Source organism: Papaver somniferum, chromosome 5 (genome assembly GCF_003573695.1).
Source record: "Papaver somniferum cultivar HN1 chromosome 5, ASM357369v1, whole genome shotgun sequence".
NCBI classification, from domain to species: domain Eukaryota; kingdom Viridiplantae; phylum Streptophyta; class Magnoliopsida; order Ranunculales; family Papaveraceae; genus Papaver; species Papaver somniferum.
The window spans coordinates 207,299,307-207,320,332 of NC_039362.1; the positions used below are offsets into that span (position 1 = coordinate 207,299,307).

General features: G+C 35.6%; 1 non-coding gene across 1 annotated transcript; it reads right to left on the reverse strand.

Annotated features, from left to right (window-relative positions):
- Positions 1-233: 233 nt before the first annotated feature.
- On the reverse strand, positions 234-305 carry TRNAT-UGU. Its single transcript has one exon. It is a non-coding gene; the product is annotated as a tRNA-Thr (tRNA).
- Positions 306-21,026: the final 20,721 nt, after the last annotated feature.

Sequence of the window (21,026 nt, forward strand, 5' to 3'; positions counted from 1 at the left end):
GAAAGAAAAAAACTAGGAACATTTACCAAAAGATTGAAGAGGCTTCTGGGTATGCAATAAAATATTTGATGTAGATGTAGCAGAAGCAAATGATTAATTGATTGACGGCGAAGTAGCATAAAATGAGTTATCTGATCATGAGACAAAAATAAAGAAATGAGAGACAGAAAAAAGTTGTTTGGCTGATGCTGATGATTAAAAAGGAAAAGAAAGAAAAAAAAAAACTTAAAGAATGCCCACATGCAGGATCGAACTACAGAGCTCCAGTTTACAAGACTGGCGCTCTACCACTGAGCTATACGGGCTGTGATTGTTTCCGAGAAAACACTCAACACCTTTAATAATAAACTATCATGATTTCATACGTGGAGAACTTGAGCATCGCTTAAGAAAGAGAGATATTTCTTGTTTGGTACAAGGCCCATGTAGTTTTACTAGAATAGTTTAATACAATGGAAAGACATAATAAGCCCTCCTGCTAAACGTGTGTAGAATACACGATATCTAAATTTTCACCTGTTGCAAAACATTTATTAGGACTTCTGAAAACTGGAAGAAGTTGAAAAGAGAAGAGGAAACCAAATCAGAGAAGAAAAGATTTGAAAATCAAAAAATAAAAAGATCATCGTCTCTCATTTCTCTTCATCAATAAGAGAAGAAAAACATCTTACCAAATCAAAAAAAAAACATCTTACCAAATCAAAAATAGCTAATCAAATCTTTGTCACTACTCAAAATCAGTTCAATAAGTCAAAGTCACTTCAATCTACGAGAAGGAACTTCATCACCATCTACTGAAAGTCTTCATAAAAATTGAATAAAATGGTCGAAAAAAGATGAAAAAGATTAAGAATCTTACAAAAACAAGAAGTAGAAGAACACGATGTTGATGAATCACCATCCAACATCTCACAAAGATCAGTGGCAGAATCAAGAAAAGGTCCAAAAGCAGTAACATATAAACGTACCATTAATCTTTAGATCCAACATTTTATTTCATTTTTTCTATTTTCTATTATGATCTGATAATTTTTTATACATGCAATTGAAGTTCTTTTATGATCCTAGAGTGCAGATTGCTTGACATACATAAAAAGGAATAGTATAGGGAGATTTACCCCAATTGATTTTTCATTGGGATTAATTATGGTTCATGGTTTGTTTCGGTTATACAAATATTGTTTGTTTGATTTTCGATACATGCAATTGAAGTTATTTTTTACGATCCTAGAGTGTAGGTACCATACAATACGTGGTTACATTTTTATTTGATTCTTTATGTTTTCATCGAATGCAGATCGTAATGAGAGTGCAGATTGCATATATATTGTTTTGTTTTTATAATTATCTGATATTTTTGCAGTACCGATTTCCTATACTGTGGATATTTGTTTCTGAAACGCGTAGTTTATTTTTTTGTCATATTCATGTAGATCGTAAAGAAGAGAATTCAGCTCGACTGGTAAAAAACCATATATACAGGTTTTGTTTCACTCTTTACTCATGTAAAGAAAATGATAGGATTAAAGTGTTCAATGGTTGATATCTATTGAGTAAGATAAAGGATGCTTCTTATGATAAGCTCTTCATGATGTTCTGAGAAACTATATGATGCTATAAATCTAATAGGGTGCTACAAATGAAGACAAGAAAAAAATATCCTACAATTTGAGTTTTAGAGAAAAGAAAAAGTGCATATGTTAAATTCTACACCAGAAAATCTTGGCGGCATACTTGGGTTACCTAGAATGGAAGGCAGACCAGAAAATGCGACTCTTATGAATGAATGTGGATTCAAAAATATTGTTTTTTATAAGAGATTTTCTAGCGACAAAGACTATGTCGATATTATTGATAGAAGATGCAATACTGGATTTAGTTAAAAAGGCTCATGATGAAAATGAAAAGCAAAATAAATAAATAGGAAAGACAACAAAGAGCAAAAAAGAGTACAAACAGAAATAGAAAAACGTGATAAAGACATTGTGAGATTGATTTTTTCATTTATGTGTGTGGATTATTCTTTGCCAAAAAAGATGCAAGCCAATTGAATGAGAAATACATAGGTTTAGTTCGTTACCCAGAAAATGTGTCGTGGCCAGACTTGATTCATCGACATCTTCAGAAGAAAATATTGGTTGTGTTATATATTTGTTGATGAGATTTACGACTGCATTTATATTTTCCTAAAACATACATATGGCTCCGCATTCCTAATCAATATCTTTTGTGTTTTGATACATCTATGATATGCTAGGCATACTCATTGTGTTCAACCACTGACATTACCAGAAGAGAGCAACCTACCAAGAGCATCTAGTAATAATATGTCCCTAAAATTTATCTATGCATATATTCTAGAGGAGTGTATGTAGACTACACTGAAGAAATATAGACAACCTATAGAGTGTTAACTGATAAAAATATGTATTAATGTTATTATTATTTGGAATTCAGATGAGTGTATAAAATAAGTAGTCATAAAAAATTGTATATTTATGTTTGTGTTTCAGCTTTTTCCAAGTATGCTCGATAAGATTATTGTTATGGAGCAGAACGCTTTAAATGAAATTATGTAGAAGGTGTATCGACATCGAGAGATGAATGATGTTGAAGAGGAAGGAATCCCAGAGGGGCGAGAAATGGATGGTATTGTGCAAGAAAAAATCCCAGAGGCGCGACAACAAGGAGAAATGGATGGTTATGAAAAATTAAAAAAGATTTGCATCTCACCATAGATCAAATATGGGTGGCCATGGAGAGCATGAAGGAAAATGGTGATTCAATATAGGAAGTTGTAATGACTCGTAATCTAGTCAACCTTATTTGACCGGTTAAGAGACGACTTAACCGCTTATGACTTGATTAACTAAACATATATATATATATATATTAAATAATAGAAATTAATTAAATAATAATCTGAAAATGAAACTAGTACCATTTAGGTCTCTAAAAGTATGTGAAATGGAATACTTGAACATGTCATTCGGATACCAGATGAAAAAGAAATCATTTGAGTTGTGTGAAGGGTAAATTGTCATTTCATAGACAAATACTTTTACGGAAATCAGGTATTCACTCAGGGCACCCCAGTCACGATTTTTTATATCAATCCTCCCTGACTGCCCGCCCGTATCATATTAGTTGCCAAATCGAAGAGAAAAATCATATCTCTTCTCTTATTCTCTTTCATCCCCTTCTTCCTTCTGTCTGGCGATTTAAATTCAACAGAATTAGATCTAGTGTTGTCTGAGTGAACCATAGTATCTTAGTAACTTAATGAAACGAGAGAATTGATGATGATGTTGAAGCTGATTATAGTCACAGGAAGAAGAAGAAAAAAAATTGTAAGTGAATCTAGGGTTTCTAGTTGATTGTCATTTCTGTAGGAAGATGATATGATTGGAATGAATTAGTGAATCGGTTTATTCTTAATCAATATGTAAGTGGTGGTATAAGAGTTTACTTATGGGTTTTATTTGAATTGACAACTGATTTTTTACAAATTAATTATGAAATTGAGTAATCGAGGATGAGTTTCAAGGACATACTATGAAGAAAAAGATTGAGGGGTTAATTTGATGATTTGATTTCTGATGAGAGCATAAGTGGGGGAATTGAAGATTAGGTTTTCTTGTTCTTTCACAATTTAAGGTTTTTGTATGGTTGAGTAACTTACAGAGATCAGAATAGATGGGTTTGTATGATAGCTTAGATGTTGTTGGCGGTAGTGGTTATAGGATCACAGTCTGGTGGTATGAGATATAGTTAGATTTGATGGTGATTTTAGACAAAATAACTGGATAGGGATATGGTGGTTGAATAATTTTGTGGATGAGTTATGGTGTTGGAAAAGGATGTGATTGAGCAATTGAAATGAAACTATATAATGTTGGTAATTACAGGTGCAGGTGGAAGATGTTGCAGCTTAATGGAGCAAACTGTAACTCTGATAATGGAGTTCAGGTTGAAAAGTAGAGGGTACTAAGTACACCACCAACTTTTTTGTTCGGAAACCTGTATGGACAAAACCTTATACAAACGCAAGTAAACCAACTTAATGATCCTTGACAATACATGCATATAAAGTTAATATCTCTATCTCTTCTCAATCAGAAAGTCTAGAAAATATAGTCTGAGAACCTGATTGTTAAGAAGAGTACTTGGACGATCTAAAAAATCAATATCCAAGATCAATATAGTCATATCCAAATAATTCATTCGGAATTTTTCCAGATAGGAAACTTGTTATCTATCTCTCAAGAAACGAATCTACAAGAACGAGTCTCGTAATCGATTAACAATTAATATATAACATATCTACTAAGATTGAATGTGTACTACTTGTGAAAATCCAATTATAAAGATAAACAATATAAATAGGAAATGGAAAAACACAAGACACGAAGTTTTGTTAACGAGGAAACCACAATTGCATAAAAACCACAAGACCTCGTCTAGATATGAACACCAAACTGTATTAAGCTGCTACAGACACTATCCTACTATTAGACTTAGGATTGGAATGTAGTTCAGACCGAATCCACCCTCCAAGTAATTCAGTTAACTACAGTCGCTTTCCTTATATCTCTTGAACCACGTAAGGATTAATTGATTCCCTTAGACGACGTCCTTTACATCCTAAGAGTTGCTACAACCTAAGTGAAGATTTTTGATGTCAATCTGCCTCTAACAGATAAGCTTATTTGATTTCCCTTTAGATCAAAAATTAAGGCTTGGAAATATGTTTGCAATAAAAATGCTAACAAACCTCACAGTCCGGAACACTTACGTATACTCAGTTAGCTGAGAAGTATGAATCTTTAACCACCTCTCAAGAAAAATCTTGAACTAATTAATCAAGAGAAGTTTTCCGATATCTATCTCGAGGAATCACAAAGTCTCGGACGAAGAGAACTTTGCGATTTCTATCTATCTTGCCTGAAAGAGATTACGAAAATCTCGATAACATAAAATCAAGATCAGTATACATGAACTATCAAGATAAAAGATAGTCGGTCCTGGCTTCACGAATCCCCAAATAGATAAAGTCTTTTATTCATAGACCTAATTATGTTTCTCAGAGGAAACCTTGGTCAGTAGGGGACGACTCTAGCTTTCAACTAGAACATAAAATGTCAGGGATTGAATTTTTCTAGTTGAAAGAGCATCTCTATTTATAGATGTTCAAGACTGATGGTTTCTTAGAATTCAAGCTCAGATAACTTGAGTTTCATGCAAACACTTTCTCCATTTAAACAAAACTCTAATTAGGGTTTCAATTAAGCATATGAGAATTAGTCTTGAAATCACATAGAAGAATATATACAGTGATCTGATTATGGAACCGTGTATATATAATGACCGTTCTCTGGTAAATATTCCTTATAAACTATAATAAATGTGATGTTCAATCAAACACCTAAGAATTTAATCATGATGCACATACCAAAATGATACAAGTGCTTTAGTAATCAATGATGTCTTAGAGGTGTTTATGAGAGTCATAACACTGCTAATGTTTACTGGGACCATTGATAAAACGGTTCATGAACACTAAGGCAATAGTTCACGAGGGTGCAATGGTTCGCGAAACGGGTTCGCCAACCCTACTTAGCTCGAGAACTCATATCGACATGGTTCATGAACCGGGTTCACCAACTGCGTAGCCTTTTACACCAATATTAAAAATATGACCACCACAGTTTGTGAACTGTCTCGTTCTGAACTTATGGTTTACAAATTAGGTCGCTAACCTTCATATATTTCAGAAATTCAGATATTTATTGTTTGCAAGATGGTTCGCCAACCTACCCTGAGTCGAGATATCAGAAGTTCTGAATTTTTCCCTATTGATGTTTGAAACATCCCCAAATGATAAAATCATTGCTTGTGTAATTTTCAATTGATCCTCAAATTAATTCTTGAACATTAAATTGTTTCAAGCTAATATTGTTAAAGAACTTTGAGCATCCAATGCTTGAATCATATTCGGGATGTTTAACAAGACAAGCTTGAATCGTAAATTTCTTCATTGCAATAAATCTATTAGAAGTCATACGACATAGTGTCAAATAGATAGAATGGTAAGATAGTGAATAACATAGAGTAGTTCATTCTTCACATATTTTTTTGATGAAGTTCTCCAAATATTTTCGTCAATCTTCAGTCTTCGAGGGTGATACTCAACTACCAAATTATAATCCTAATATGAGACTTGGCTTAGTATACTAGAAATCAAGATATTGTTTTGTTCAACTAACATTGACAACAAGCTTGAGATAACAAAATTTGTGGGGTTCAACCAATCAATCCTCTAAAAAAGCTTGTGAGAGGAATTTTCAAGTAAAAATAATGTTATGTTTGGATATGGAGTTGCATATGGTGGGAGTGAATCCAGATATAGAGTTGAGAATGATATGAGCTGATATTGTAGATTGGCGAAATTGATAAAGAATAAGCTGAACTGAGGAGTACTGGTGGTGTTAATGCAATATGAGTGTAGTTGAGCTACAGTTATAATTAACTGAGCTGGTAGAGATTCAAATTTTACTATGGACCTTCAACTGGTTTCAAGGGAAAAAAGTCTGAGCCAAGAGCTTTCGAGTCCCCATGGCCCTATTTGCCGAGGGCCCAATTTCTTTTCTCCTTATAATAGTTAATGTAACTGTTAGTAAATCGTTTTGTCACAGTTATGTTGTATACAATTGTGACCGATATAATCGTTATGTTGTATTATTTCGAATTTAAATGGTGATAACCAGTTTTGGGGAACTCTATTGCCAAATCACAAATCTAGAACCAAAAAAATTTAAACGACCGAAATTCGCCTTGCCAAACACAAGTTATTGCTTCCAGTATGTGACTTTATCTCCCCATGAACTAAAATCGTGTGACATTATAACGTATAAAAATTAGTCAAATAAACTTTTTTAAGGATAACAATCATATTCTTAGAAAGGATCAGCTTTGCTGGACATTAACTAGGTCATGAGAGTTCACAGTAAAATTTATGTATGATAAATTGAATGAAAATGACCTAGATATTGTTAGCTTATCTTTACCAGAGTCGTTCTGGAAATCTTTATGGAAACTCAATATCTCAGAGAGAATCAAACTTTTTTTATGGAAATGTTTACAACAAACTTTGACAACTAATGCCAAAATCACTGGTAAAGTTAGAAATGTAACTCCTCATTGTACTATGTGTAGAGTAGAAGTAGAAACCACTGAACATTTTTTTTTCCACTTCCCCTATGCTAATGATGTATGGAATAATAACCCGAATCCATTCTCTCTAAATATAGATCCCTCAGACACGATCTTAGATCTTTGTAAAAAATGGATTGATATTCCAAGAACTGATATATCTATTGAATTGATTCTCACCAAAATGTGGTTTATTTGGAAGGAGAGATGTGATAGAGTGTTTAAAGAGAATTTTAAATCTGCTACTAATCTTGCTTTAGAAATACAAAGGCATGTTGATTTTTGGTCTACTAAAAAAAGAAAAATGACTAATTCCTTTCAGGCTCAGAAGAATAAAGTGATTCATGTTTGGAAAGCTCCAAGTAAAGAAAATCTAAAGATAAATGTTGATGCAACCTGGATTTCAAATGTTTTACCATCTTCCCATGCTTTAATCTTGAGCAATGATACAGGAGACTGTCAGAGAGGAAGAGAAGGGCACTCAACATGGTCATATCCACAAGAGGCAGAAGTTATAGGCGTCCTGCAGGGGGCAGTTTGTGCTAAAGACAAACATATTCAAAGCTTCAATATTGAGGGAGATTGCGGAAGTCTATTCAATCACATTCTAGGTAAAAAAAACAGACATTTCAAGGCGTGCTAAGGCCTATCTCAATGAAGCAATCAGAGTAGCTTCTCTTTGCACCAATTTTTTGTGTTTCTTTTATGTCCCTTGACTAGAAAATCAAAAACCATACACATGAAAGTTCTTCTCTCTCTCCCCCCCCTCTCTCGAGGGGCGATTTTGTCGCCACCACTAAAACCACCATAAAGTTACCAGTAAACACCTTTATCTTGTCTTAACCTCCATAAAGTTACCAGTAACCACCGCCGCCGACGACGATGATAGTCAAAAACCACAATTAATCCTAACAATTGTATGCTGAATGAACCCTATTCCGCATCTATTATCCCAAATCACCATAACAACAATCTATTAGCCTCTTCGTATCCCTAACCCTGAGATCTACAATTTCATGAGCTACTCAAGACACCAAAATACCAAGTTACCAAGATACAGAGACTCTAAGACCCTACAATACAGACCCAGAAAACCCTAAGATACATACACAAAAACCCCTTTTGAAGACTCCAAGTTTTGACTACTTTTTATCGGTTTCAAAGACACTGATTTCCAACTTGCTAAGACCCTATTTGATTCGAAGATGCGGTGTTATAGACTCAAATTCATGTTCAATTGATTGGAAAAGAAGAATCTTAATCTCCTCTTTTGTCTAATCTTAAATCTTCTTTGTTTCCCTACTTATTTTAATTTTATTTTAATTTTAATTTTATCTTAATTAGATACAACAAATTCTCTTCTATAAATTCTTACCATCTAATTTTTTTTTTCATGTAACCTCTTTTAATTGGTTTGCAATTCCTTTTCTGTTCTTCTTATATTTTTATTTTGTTATCTTACCCGTTTTTGTTAGGCTACTTTTGATATTAGGTTTCATGCCTCGTTTTAGATCTAAGTTATTTTCTATGGATTCCTACCCTAATTTAACCTCTCTTATGTCTTTCTCACTTTCAGGTGTTTACCCGTTAGCTGTTATTTGGTCTGGCGTCAGTAATCTTTCAACATTTATCTACAATTGGAAGAAAAGAAAACTCCATGGAAAAAACGCCGGTAATTTTCATAATGATGCCCTCAAAAGAGACAAGGGGAGCAGTACAGAGGGGTTGATGGAAAATTGGGGGATTTTCAATAATGGTTGCTTCTCAACCTCAATAAGGGATAAAAGATTACTAACAACTAAAGAGGTAACTTTAAGCTCTATTCACCATAACTGCTCTCTATGCTTATAATTTGTTCATATATGATAAAACAACTGTTTGCATTAATCCTATGAAATGTTATTCCAAATTTGATTTGTCAAACATATCTTTCTTGTCCAATCTGGAAAATAAAATGGTGTCTAATTACGTTATTTGCTTTGAGGGTAACCTTGTGCTCCCTGCTTTGGAATATCCCACAGTCTCCTACTTCTGCCAGTTCATTAGTGTTATTGCTTGGAACTGTCAAGGTTTGGGACAACCTTCTAAGATTGATAGCCTTAAGGATTTTTTGAACCTTAATAATCCTGATATACTGTTCTTGTCTGAAACTAAACAAAAAAAATGTGGCAATGCGTAAGATTCTTAGGAGATTAAATGTAAGTAATTACTGGATTGTCTCTCCTAGGGGTACAACTGGTGGTTATGCCTGATCTGAAAAGATAACATGAAATTAGATATAATTGATCACAATCACAATCACAATCACATAAATGTGGACATTCATGCTTGTAACAATACACCTAAGTGGCGACAGACTTGTTTCTATGGTAGTCCCTATATTAGAGAAAAAGTTGAGTCATGGAACATTGTTCAACAATTATATAGTATTATTTATATTCCATGGATTGTCTTAGGCGATTGCAATGTAGTCCTTCATAAAGAAGAAGAAAAGATTAGATTTTCCTTTTAATGAATCAGAAGCTATAACTTTTAACAACGTTATCAGTAACTGTGGCTTGATGGATCAAAGATTTATTGGTTACACTTTCACTTGGAACAATAGGAGATCTCGTACAAATTTCATAGAAGAAAGATTAGACAGGGCCTTAGTGAATTCCCTCTGGAACATAACTTTTCCTAATTCTTCCATAAGACATTTAGGTAAGATAACTTCTGATCATGTTCTTATTTGTTTAAACACTCATAATACTTGGAACGACGGAGCTACACCCTTTAAATACTTTAGCGATTGGATGAAGCATGAGGACTGTAAACCTCTCATTCAGAATTGTTGGGATAATAGTATTCAAGGGTCCCATGCTTTTGTTATGACAAAAAAATTGTCTTATGTTAAGAAAACCCTCACCCTATGGAATAAATCAACCTTTGGCAACATCAGACATAACATATCTCTTATCAAGAACAACCTAGACCAAACAAATATGAGACTTTTTTATATGGATAAGGCTAAGGACCTAGCTAAGCTGACTGCTGATCTATTTAAGTAAAAATTTTGGAAGATAAAAAGTAGAGACTAAGATATCGCTATGGGAGATAGAAACACAAATTACTTTCATATCAAGGAAAAAAAAAAGACATAAAAGAAACAAAATAGAGACTATCCAGAATATAAATGGGGAGTGGGTCAATACTAGAAATGAAATTGCAAACTGCATAACTAGTCATTTTCAGTCCATAGCTACCTCTGTAAACCCTAAATTGCATAACTAGTCATTTTCAGTCCATAGCTACCTCTGTAAACCCTATTGTTGATATGATCATGATCGACTTAATTCCTAATTGTTTAAATGATGTTGATAATATTATGTTGTGTGCTACACCTAATATGATAGAAATCAAAAATGTAGTTTTTTCCATGGAACCGGACAAAAGTCCATGTCCAGATGGCTTCCCCCCTAGCTTTTTCCAACAAAACTGGGAAATCATTGAACCTGATTTAATTCAAATGATCCAATCCTTTTTTGAGTCTGGTCACATTTCTTAAGAGATGAATGCCTCATTCATCTCGCTAATTCCCAAAACTCTTAATCCTACTACTCATGTGGAATTTAGACCTATAGCCTTAGCTAATACTTCTTATAAAATAATTTCAAAACTAATGTCCGAAAGAATGAAATATTTGTTAGATAAGATAATATCTCCTTACGAGTCTGCCTTCATTCCTGGAAGGCAGATTTCTGATAACGTAACTATAGATCATGAGCTAATTGAAAAAGCGGGGGTACAACAACCACACCCAATATTTCGCTTATCAATCTATATGGACAAACTCCAATATACTTTCAAGAGAATCAATAAGACTCAATCATAATAAAGTATATCAAAGAGTTATATCTCTCTTTCTCGATTCAAATCTTACTCAAGAAAATAGAAATCTGCGAGTCTAATTGAATACAAGAGAAATCACTTGAACTCTACCAAAGACCAATGTTCAAGGATCAATCAATTTCAATCAACAACCAAGGGTCGGATTTCCAATTGATTGATTTAAACGCACAACCTGTGATATTTCAATTATATAACAAAATATAATGCGGAATAGAAATAACACAGACACCAGAATTTTGTTAACGAGGAAACTGCAAATGCAGAAAAACCCCGGGACCTAGTCCAGATTGAACACCACACTATATTAAGCCTCTACAGACACTAGCCTACTACAAACTAACTTCGGTCTGGACTGTAGTTGAACCCCAATCAATCTCACATTGATTCAAGGTACAGTTGCGCTCCTTACTGATGGTTTTTCAAATAGTGATTGTAGTAGTGGTAAAAACTGGGTCTTTTCAGACTTGTGAAGAAAACAATTTTTATAGATTTAAATTAAAAAGGAAACTAAATAAAATAATTCAAAGTTTTGGAGAAAAATACCAAGACTAGGATTCCACCATTGACCAAATAAATAGTAAACTCTAAATAATATTCATGCAATTTTATCTTTAAAAATAATTCTAATATTTGCCTCAAGTATATTCTTGAAGTAATAGTTGTAATCAAAGAGTATAAAACATCAAAAGTATTTAAAACCCAGCATGCTTCATCAAATTAATTCACAATTATTCAATAAGAACTAATATTTCAATTCAATCCCATGCAAATAATCAAATAATAATATTGCAAATAAATAATAAAATTAGAATTATACCAATTAATGTGGAACAATGGCTTCCTCCGTCGCCTTGGCTAATGGGTTTAGCTCTTCATGGTAAAAACACACACAAAATAATCACTCATGGCTGAATATGTGTTTTTATTGAAGAAATAAGATGAAATAGAAATTCGCAACGCTGTAGAAGTGTTACAGCGTCGCTGTTACAAAACAGATGATGCTGTTTATATACGATAATAATGATATGCTGTAGATAAACGACAGTTTGATTTCGCTGTAAGCACTGTGGAAAAACGACTGACTCTGCGAGTCCGTTCTTCCTTCTTCGTCTTCCTCCTCGAGCAGCAGCAGCAGCAGGTATGATTTCTGTTCTTCGTTTCGGCTCTGAACTCTCTCCTAATTCTCTCCTCAGGGTTTCTAACCCTTCTATGACAAAAACCCAACTATATATAGCCTTCAGATTCCCTAGAAACTCGATCAAATTCGAGAATAAATCTCTTATTCTTCACGTGCAATTTTAACAATAATTCCATCTGTCGATCTTTGTATGCGTCTGTTAGCTATTCTATTGCTCCCAAAATCTTGAACTCAACTGTTTTGAAGTATATCCCACGCAAGAATCTCTCCCAAATCTTTCAAACCAATTCAAAACCCTAAACAGGGACCGTGTGCACTGTCTTGACTTTGTGTGGATTTTTTGACTTATCCAGCCCAATTAGATGGGTCTAATCGCTTCTAACAGGTCCCTTATGTCTTGTAGAGTCCGTGGGTACCAAATTTGCCCATTGAATCGCCTGCTAGGTCGCTCAAATCCTTGATCCAAAACTGTTGACGCTGCTGCCTTTTTTCCCGCCAAAATCCAGTTTTGAAACTTTGAAGATGACCTCCCCCTATCCAGTTCCGGTCTCCCTTTAGCAGATGCCTGGAAATGGGTCACCCCTTAGTAATTAGGTTACCCCTTATCCAAAATGAGAGTCCGTATAGTAATTTTCTCCCACGGGCGCAATAACCATTTTTTAGCCAATTTCGCCGCAAAAGCTTTATTCTTCCAAAAACACCTACAAATACATAAAATAACCGAATAAGTACAATATCGAGTACTAACAATATATACAAATGAGCTATATTAGACACATAAATGCGTCTATCAAATACCCCCAAACTTATTATTTGCTAGTCCCGAGCAAATCAAAACTACAAAATAAAATCCTAACTCACTGTCGCAGGCATCGTCGATTGCATTTAGCGTATGCAATAAGCCTTTAAACCCCTAGGTGGCCCTAGTGGCCGAGTTATAGTCTCGGGAGGGCTTACCAAAGATATACCCACAAAACCTGTACTCCAGACCTTAGCTATCTACGCAGAACCTTGGAAGGCACTAAAGAATCTCCTTGGTTGGCATACTTATTGACTACAGGAAGAAGTACCCTGATGCGAAATTCCAATTGCTGTACACGAGTTTGCACTCAAGCATACTAAAATTCATATAAAGTGACAGAGCTCTACTCAGATAGTTGCACTATGGACATCATATTCGGAGTCAAAACTAATCACATGGATAGATCAAGAAGATGGATATAGAAAAACATGTATGGTTTTGATGTTTACTAAGTGAACGGGCGTTTCCCATATCTGTCTGAAGGCCTCCGCCAAAATGAACCTACCCTAATGGATTGAGATACCAGTCTGACTAATATCAACACACTGGCATATACAAGGGTACCAGTGGTCGATACCCTAAAACACATCAATGGTAGCATAAAAAGTTAGTTAAATTATATATTTTCAAACGATTAAAAAAATATAGTTGCGGAACTTGGAAAACATAACAGTACTAGTTTTTAATCGTCGTTACCTGCAAGTTATATGTTCACATCCTTCCGTTCTTTCCACGTAAATCCTGCTGCGTGGACATTTTTTCCATTTTCTTTTTGCAGCCATCTGCATGAGCAAAACCTCATTTGCTCGCTTAGCCTTTTTAGTTACTGCACTGATGATTGGCTCGGCACAGAACCATGCATCTTAGACAAAACAGCAGCTTACAGTGTGGGCATTCTGATACCATCTGTTTGGTCCCCGTTAATCATCGTCTCCAGAATAGATGACTTCCTAAACTTTGTTTACATTCATTTATAACCAACTCTAAGCAACAAGGATTCGGACAATAAGCTGTATCGTACCTTTCACAAACTGTTGATTTGCATAAATAGTCACACCACCTGACAAATACGTTTGGAGGAAGGAACGAATGACATGATAAAGGGTCCAAGACATTGACGCAGTTCGTGTAAGGACATTTTATATCTGGTCGCTCACTTTCTTCTATATTTACTTTTGTATGTATCTTGCGATGCAGTCTGCGCAGAACGGATGTGTGCATGGTTTCTGTTGCTTGTTCTGGAATCTTTGTTGCAATGGAACTTCCTTTGTACATATCTCACATATGAAGAATGCATTATTCATCTCTTGATTATATTGCTGTTGATCTTCATCCTCTTCATCGGAAGAAGGTTTCTTGTTTATCTTTGGTTGTTTCTTGTTTATCTTTTTGGCTGTTTGTTACCGTTATTCCAATAAGAGTGTTGCACGTGTTTCTCCACGATGCTAATTAAGCCTACTTATATAAGCTTCTATAAATACTTATAATCCTAGGATCCTAGGGAAAGTAACTTACCGGGATTCCAAATTTACACGGGACTACCTTTGTTCGCTGTTTGGTCTTCCGGGAATATAATCCTCCCGGTGCTTGCCCTTATTTAAGCATATATTCGGATAGTTTCTCTTTTTTGTCATTGTCGCTGAATTCACCATGAATCAACAAGTACAAGAAAGTGATCAGAAACCTAAAGATGAAGTTGATCATGTAATTCGTAGTAGTAGTCGGTTAGAAGAAATTATGATATCAGTAGCCCAAGAAAAACCCAAATTGTCACAAGAACAACTTAGAGTTAATCATCGGTTGCAGGAAGAGGAGGTAAATCCCTTATATATTTGTAATTCTTTTGTAATTCTTTAAAGCATCCATGCAGCAAGGTTTCTCTTTTCATGTCAGTACATATATATATGTTCTTCTTAATTTGCATGCATGCAGATATTAGCAATGGAGGCTATATACGGTGAAAATTTCATTCTACTTGAAAGACAAGACGGCTTACGGTCTTTCAGGTTAATTTTCCAATTACCATGAATCCCAGTTTAATTAATTAATCTTATTTTCTGAACAATGCAGAGGGCATAAGCCAACTTGATGTATTTTCAAATGGTTGTAGAGATAGTGGTAAAAACTGGGTCTTTTCAGACTTGTGAAGAAAATAATTTTTATAGATTTAAATTAAACATGCAACTAAATAAAATAATTCAAAGTTTTGGAGAAAAATACCAAGACTAGGATTCCACCATTGACCAAATAAATAGTAAACTCTAAATAATATTCATGCAATTTTATCTTTAAAAATAATTCTAATATTTGCCTCAAGTATATTCTTGAAGTAATAGTTGTAATCAAAGAGTATAAAACATCAAAAGTATTTAAAACCCAGCATGCTTCATCAAATTAATTCACAACTATTCAATAAGAACTAATATTTCAATTCAATCCCATGCAAATAATCAAATAATAATATTGCAAATAAATAATAAAATTAGAATTATACCAATTAATGTGGAACAATGGCTTCCTCCGTCGCCTTGGCTAATGGGTTTAGCTCTTCATGGTAAAAACACACACAAAATAATCACTCATGGCTGAATAGGTGTTTTTATTGAAGAAATAAGATGAAACAGAAATTCGCAACGCTGAAGAATTGTTACAGCGACGCTGTTACAAAACAAATGATGTTGTTTATATACGATAATAATGATATGCTGTAGAGAAACGACAGTTTTATTTCGCTGTAAGCACTGTGGAAAAACGACTGACTCTGCGAGTCCGTTCTTCCTTCTTCGTCTTCCTCCTCGAGCAGCAACAGCAGGTATGATTTCTGTTCTTCGTTTCGGCTCTGAACTCTCTCCTAATTCTCTCCTCATGGTTTCTAACCCTTCTATGACAAAAACCCAACTCTATATAGCCTTCAGATTCCCTAGAAACTCGATCAAATTCGAGAATAAAATCTCTTATTCTTCACGTGCAGTTTTAACAATAATTCCATCTGTCGATCTTTGTATGCGTCTGTTAGCTATTCTATTGCTCCCAAAATCTTCTCTGACTTGAACTCAACTGTTTTGAAGTATATCCCACGCAAGAATCTCTCCCAAATCTTTCAAACCAATTCAAAACCCTAAACAGGGACCGTGTGCACTGTCTTGACTTTGTGTGGATTTTCTGACTTATCCAGCCCAATTAGATGGGTCTAATCACTTCTAACAGGTCCCTTATGTCTTGTAGAGTCCTTGGGTACCAAATTTGCCCATTGAATCGCCTGCTAGGTCGCTCAAATCCTTGATCCAAAACTGTTGACGCTGCTGCCTTTTTTCCCGCCAAAATCCAGTTTTGAAACTTTGAAGATGACCTCCCCCTATCCAGTTCCGGTCTCCCTTTAGCAGATGCCTGGAAATGGGTCACCCCTTAGTAATTAGGTTACCCCTTATCCAAAATGAGAGTCCGTATAGTAATTTTCTCCCACGGGCGCAAAAACCATTTTTTAGCCAATTTCGCCGCAAAAGCTTTATTCTTCCAAAAACACCTACAAATACATAAAATAACCGAATAAGTACAATATCGAGTACTAACAATATATACAAATGAGCTATATTAGACACATAAATGCGTCTATCAAATACCCCCAAACTTATTATTTGCTAGTCCCGAGCAAATCAAAACTACAAAATAAAATCCTAACTCACTGTTGCAGGCATCGTCGATTGCATTTAGCGTATGCAATAAGCCTTTAAACCCCTAGGTGGCCCTAGTGGCCGAGTTATAGTCTCGGGAGGGCTTACCAGAGATATACCCACAAAACCTGTACTCCAGACCTTAGCTATCTACGCAGAACCTTGGAAGGCACTAAAGAATCTCCTTGGTTGGCATACTTATTGACTACAGGAAGAAGTACCCAGATGCGAAATTCCAATTGTTGTACACGAGTTTGCACTCAAGCATACTAAAATTCATATAAAGTGACAGAGCTCTACTCAGATAGTTGCACTATGGACATCATATTCGGAGTCAAACTAATCACATGGAAAGATTAAGAGATGGATATAGAAAAACATAGATGGTTTTGATGTTTACTAAGTGAACGGCGTTTCCCATATCTGTCTGAAGGCCTCCGCCAAAATGAACCTATCCTAATGGATTGAGATACTAGTCTGACTAATATCAATACACTGGCATATACAAGGGTACCAGTGGTCGATAACCTAACTCTAGGTCAACGCAGCTGGTATATACAAGGGTACCAGTGGTCGACTTTATTGAATTTATTCCTTTTGGTCAAATGGTCTGGTCTCAATTTCTTTCTTTCTTTCTTTTTTTTTTTTTTTTTTCATTTTTTTCATGGTATCTCAATCACTCTAATTCACCCTAGCATTGGTAACAACTTGAATCGTGGGCCCCACCTATCACTTAGAGAAATATAGTTTAAAAACAAAATAAAATAAAAATAGAAGTGAAAAGGACTCAACGAGATATGGTGAAACTATCATGTTATTTCTAACATCTGAGCTCTGTGCTTTTATGAATAGACTCTTTAGATGTTTCCATCTAATCAGATTGGTTCCTCAAACTCCTACAATCAAAATGCTTCCATCCACTTAGATTAGTTAGTGCAATCCTCAATAGGCATAAATTTCTAAGCTCTGGAGTTTATTTATTCATACTAAAAAGTTTCTCCCATACCCCCAAACTTAAACCTAACATTGTCCTCAATGTTCTCAAAATACATACTTGATGCTCAAAATATGATTAAAAGAGTGAAAAATATAAAACAGTGGTTCTGTGACCCACAAAATTCGTCCAGAAAGAAACAATACCAGTGAGCTGCAGTAAAACAACGACACCCAGCTGCTGCTGTTGACGCTGCAGAAAATAAGACTGCTCTGAGCAGTCCGTTATTCGTGTTCTTCAAGGTTTGTTAATGGCAGCAGCAGCAGCAGGTACAATTCCTGCAACTCCTCCTGCGCCTCTCTGCTGGCCTCCCAATCGACCCCTAACTCTTCATCCCCCTTCTCTGACATAAAACCAACTATTTATAGGCTTTAAATCCCCTTGAAACTCGATCAAACCCCTTGGAAATCTCCATTATTCTTTACGGGTTGTTTGAAGAATAATCTTCTTCTTGTTGTGTTACAGGCTGTTTCTAGCTATTCTCTCGTCTCAAATATCTTCTAGGACTTTTACCCAACTGTTTTGATGTATATCCCACGCAAGATATCCCATAAATCTCTCAAACTAATCTCAAACCCTAAACAGAAACCGTGTGCACTGTCTTGACTTTGTGTGGATTTTCTGACTTATCCAGCCCAATTAGATGGGTCTAATCGCTTCTAACAGGTCCCTTATGTCTTGTAGAGTCCGTGGGTACCAAATTTGCCCATTGAATCGCCTGCTAGGTCGCTCAAATCCTTGATCCAAAACTGTTGACGCTGCTGCCTTTTTTCCCGCCAAAATCCAGTTTTGAAACTTTGAAAATGACCTCCCCCTATCCAGTTCCGGTCTCCCTTTAGCAGATGCCTGGAAATGGGTCACCCCTTAGTAATTAGGTTACCCCTTATCCAAAATGAGAGTCCGTATAGTAATTTTCTCCCACGGGCGCAAAAACCATTTTTTAGCCAATTTCGCGGCAAAAGCTTTATTCTTCCAAAAACACCTACAAATACATAAAATAACCGAATAAGTACAATATCGAGTACTAACAATATATACAAATGAGCTATATTAGACACATAAATGCGTCTATCAAATACCCCCAAACTTATTATTTGCTAGTCCCGAGCAAATCAAAACTACAAAATAAAATCCTAACTCACTGTCGCAGGCATCGTCGATTGCATTTAGCGTATGCAATAAGCCTTTAAACCCCTAGGTGGCCCTAGTGGCCGAGTTATAGTCTCGGGAGGGCTTACCAGAGATATACCCACAAAACCTGTACTCCAGACCTTAGCTATCTACGCAGAACCTTGGAAGGCACTAAAGAATCTCCTTGGTTGGCATACTTATTGACTACAGGAAGAAGTACCCTGATGCGAAATTCCAATTGCTGTACACGAGTTTGCACTCAAGCATACTAAAATTCATATAAAGTGACAGAGCTCTACTCAGATAGTTGCACTATGACATCATATTCGGAGTCAAAACTAATCACATGGATAGATCAAGAAGATGGATATAGAAAAACATGTATGGTTTTGATGTTTACTAAGTGAACGACGTTTCCCATATCTGTCTGAAGGCCTCCGCCAAAATGAACCTATCCTAATGGATTGAGATACCAGTCTGACTAATATCAACACACTGGCATATACAAGGGTACCAGTGGTCGATAACCTAACTCTAGGTCAACACAACTGGCATATACAAGGGTACCAGTGGTCGACTTTATTGAATTTATTCCTTTTGGTCAAATGGTCTGGTCTCAATATTCTTTTTTTTTTATTATTTTTTTTATGGTATCTCAATCACTCTAATTCACCTAGCATTGGTAACAACTTGAATCGTGGGCCCCACCTATCACTTAGAGAAACATAGTTTAAAAGCAAAATAAAATAAAAATAGAAGTGAAAAGGACTCAACGAGATATGGTGAAACTATCATGTTATTTCTAACACCTGAGCTCTGTGCTTTTATGAATAGACTCTTTAGATGTTTCCATCTAATCAGATTGGTTCTTCAACTCCTACAACCAAAATGCTTCCATCCACTTAGATTAGTTAGTGAAATCCTCAATAGGCATAAATTTCTAGGCTCTGGAGTTTATTTATTGCAACTAAAAGCTAACAAAAAGTTTCTTCCCCACCCCCAAACTTAAATCTAACATTGTCCTCAATGTTTCTCATGAAAGAACAGTACCAAGAATATAAGTAACATGAGGAAATAGTAAAGAGAGAGTTCGGAAAGATAGTACCTGAGTGAAGTGAAACCAAAAACTGAATACAAAAATTATACAACATACAAATCGCCTCGATGGTCAATCAAGGGTAAACAGGGTCCTCCAGAGGGACCTCCTCAACATCACCTATAGGAAAAGGATCTAAAAAGGGCTTCAATCGCTAACCGTTAACCTTTGAAGAACTACTACCATCCAGTGTCTCGATCTTAACAGCTCCATGAGGAAAAACAGTACGGACCACAAAAGGACCGGTCCACCGAGAGCGCAGTTTCCCGGGGAATAGATGCAAACGTGTGTCATACAGAAGAACTTTTTGACCTGGAGAAAATGACTTCCGTAATATGTTTCTATCATGCACAAGTTTCATTTTGTTCTTATACTCCTTCGCACTATCGTAAGCATCTACACGAATCTCGTCCAACTCATTGAGCTGGAGTTTTCTATGGGCTCCTGCCTTGTCAAGTGAAAAATAAGTGACATGCCTTGCCATAAACAAGACGATAAGGCGACATTCCAATGGGGGTCTTAAACGCAGTACGGTAAGCCCATAAGGCATCAGTAAGCCTAGACGACCAGTCTTTCCGATTAGGATTAACTGTTTTCTCTAATATACGTTTTATCTCCCTATTGGAAACCTCTACCTGACCACTAGTCTGTGGATGATACGGGGTAGCTACCTTATGTGTAATACCATATTTCTTCATCAGAATTCTAAAAGTCCCATTACAAAAGTGCGACCCTCCATCACTAATTATAGCTCGCGGTGTACCAAAACGTGTAAGTATATTATTTTTCAAGAACTCAATCACAACCCTATGGTCATTGGTTTTACACGCAACCGCCTCAATCCACTTAGAGACATAGTCTACGGCGACAAGGATGTATAGGTTACCAAAAGAATTAGGAAACGGACCCATAAAGTCAATACCCCACACATCAAAGACCTCAACAATTAAAATAGGGTTCAAGGGCATCATGTTCCTACGGGAAATGGTTCCTAATTTCTGGCATCGTTCACAAGTAACGCAGTAACTGTGGGAGTCTTTAAACAACGAAGGACAATAGAATCCACACTGCAATATCTTAGCAGCAGTTTT